Raw genomic sequence first — 2,546 nt, 5'->3', positions numbered from 1 at the left:
ACCCAAGCTCTCTCCAAAGGCTCTAGAAAAAAATGCTTCCTCGTCTCTCCCAACTTCTAGGGCTCCTGTCAGTCCTTGGGATTCCTTGTCTTGCAGCTGTGTCACTTCAAACTCTGTTTCCATGGTCACATGTGTATCTCTGTGTGCAAATTTATTCTCTTATAAGGACACCAGTCATTGGACTAGGGCCCACCCTAATCCAGTATGACCTCATCTTAACTTGGTGATATCTGCAAAGACTCTATTTCCAAATGAGGGCACATTTACAGGTACTGGCGGTTAGGAGTAGAACATACCTTTTGGGGGGGCCCACAATTTTTACCTGTATTAGTATTGGCTGAAAGATGCTGCAATACCAACTGTATCCCCAGATCTCAGTGGTTTATAGTATTATGTCAAAGTTTCTTTTTCCACTTACCAAGTCTACAGTGGGACTGGTTGCTTTCATTTTGTGGTTCTGCCACATCACCATGGGGCTCCTGGGGTTACCATGGCTCCCAGGGCAACCATGGCAGGTTGCCAAGGCAGAGAGAGCTAAAGGGATACACAGGGGTCCTGGAGTGTATTGCATGCACTCACCGACAAGTTCATTTCCACTAGATACTGCCTATGCTCTCCTGGTCCCCAGGGCCTTAGTCACTACTGGGCACTGCCACTGCTCTGCTGGGTATAATGGACACCTGTTTCTGCAGTTGTCACCATCTCTAAATGGGCACCAAGCACCTACACTGGGCACCAATGCCCTTGGAATGCCAAAACTACACAGATTGTGAAGAGGCCCAGTCAAAGCTGCCCTGTGCCAGAATTGCCCAATGTCTTACAAAGGTTTTCGGGAAAATGTTAAACCTCAAATGGGACAAGTGATGTAAATGAGCAAAACTGAGCTGAGTCACATGCAAGGCAATAGAGAATGGTGGGGACTGTGGCAAACCAAAGTACATGCCTCAGCTAATTGTTGCCATGTGGACATTGGCACCCAGTATTGCCAGATTTGGGGGAATTTCTGAAAGAAAACCAGAAGGTCAGATTTTTAGATGAAGTGTCCCAAGTTTCAAAGTGCTGTTCAGGCGGGATTCAGCCCACAGGCCACGAGTTTGTAAGCCCTGCTTCAGTGAGACAACTTTTTCCATTTTCACTCCTAGCTCTCTGCTCTCCAACTTGGCTCTCTGGTTATCCAGAGGATGTGGACCTGAGCCAAATGGGGCCTAGCCAGGAGGCAACCCCCTCTCCCACTGACCTCAGACTCACCCTCCCCCAAATAGCCAAGGCTTCTCCCTGGGTCAGGATGATGGGCTGGGCTCCTCCCGTGGAGCGAAGTCCTTCCCAAGGGGTGCCTTTCAGGTTGACTTCTGGCCAGCCAGCAGTACATGCCTGCCAGGCAAGCCTGTACTTCTCTGAAACCCACTGACACCCAAGCTGCAGAAGCTTTTCTGGTTCTTATGATACAGACCAGATTCATCACCCTGACTTCCAAGGCCCTCACAGGCAGATTGCTGCTGACCCTTTCAGCCCATGACTTTGCTCCTCAAATTGGTCCCTGCTAATCCCCAGTCCCATCTCCTCACCCTCCCCCCTCACCCCCAGTTTTCAGATAGAGTGCATCTTGCTGTCCTTCATCTCTGGACCTTTGTAAATGTTGTTCCTTAGACTGTGCCTTCCACATCCCTCCCCCCACCCCAATACTCTCATGTCTTGTAGCTCTTCAGGTGTCAGCCCAGAAGTCCCTTCTTCCAGGGAGCCTTCCCTGACCACCTATACTAGTTTAGGGACTGAGATCAGGTGTTCCCACACCTGCTGGAGTTCCCCATCACAGCTTAGCACCTAATGAATTCTCCTTCCTGAGGGAGGAATGGGACATTCCTCAGGGACAGACACCAGGACTGCTGGGTTTCCAGGTGTTTATCTAGCACCTAGCATTATGCCTGAAGCCAAGTAAATGCTTAAATAGTCATAGAAGGAAGAAGAGGGGAAGGAGAAGGAAGGAAGGAAGGAAGGAAGGAGGGAAGGAAGGAAGGAAGGAAGGAAGGGAGGGAGGGAGGGGAGGGAGGAGGGGCCTTCACTTTGTTTCCATCTCTGTATCTCTTTCCATTTCTGCCTATCTCTCTCATCTCTCTCTCTCCATCTCTAATCATCTAAAATCTCTTTCTCTGACGATCTATAGGTGCAGCTGATCATCTGTTCCTGACCCTTCCTCCCCATCTCTGACCTACGCCCCTGGGAGTGCAGGCCGTCCGGCCCGCCGTCCGGCCCCCCGTCCGGACCCCCGCGCGTCCCTCCAAGAACCGCTGCTCTCCAGCCTCAGGACGTCAAGTGTCTAGAGTGGTCGCGCCAGATGTTTCCCAACAGAGGTTCCATAGGTTTTGCGCCCGGATTGGGGAGTAAAGGTTGGAAGGTCGCCGCACTGATGGTTCTCGCAGAGGCCCAAAGCTCTGGCTGAGGGGAAAAGAGGCGGAGAAAGGAAAAGAAAGGAGAAAAGAGGAGGAGGGCGAGAGGGGGAATGGGGCGGAGAGGGGCGGGCCTGAGCGCTCCCCTCCACCCGGCGCCGC

The sequence above is a fragment of the Mesoplodon bidens genome, assembly GCF_964165515.1.
Source record: "Mesoplodon bidens genome assembly, chromosome: 18".
Taxonomy (NCBI): Eukaryota; Metazoa; Chordata; class Mammalia; order Artiodactyla; family Ziphiidae; genus Mesoplodon; species Mesoplodon bidens.
This window is presented reverse-complemented; position numbering follows the sequence as displayed.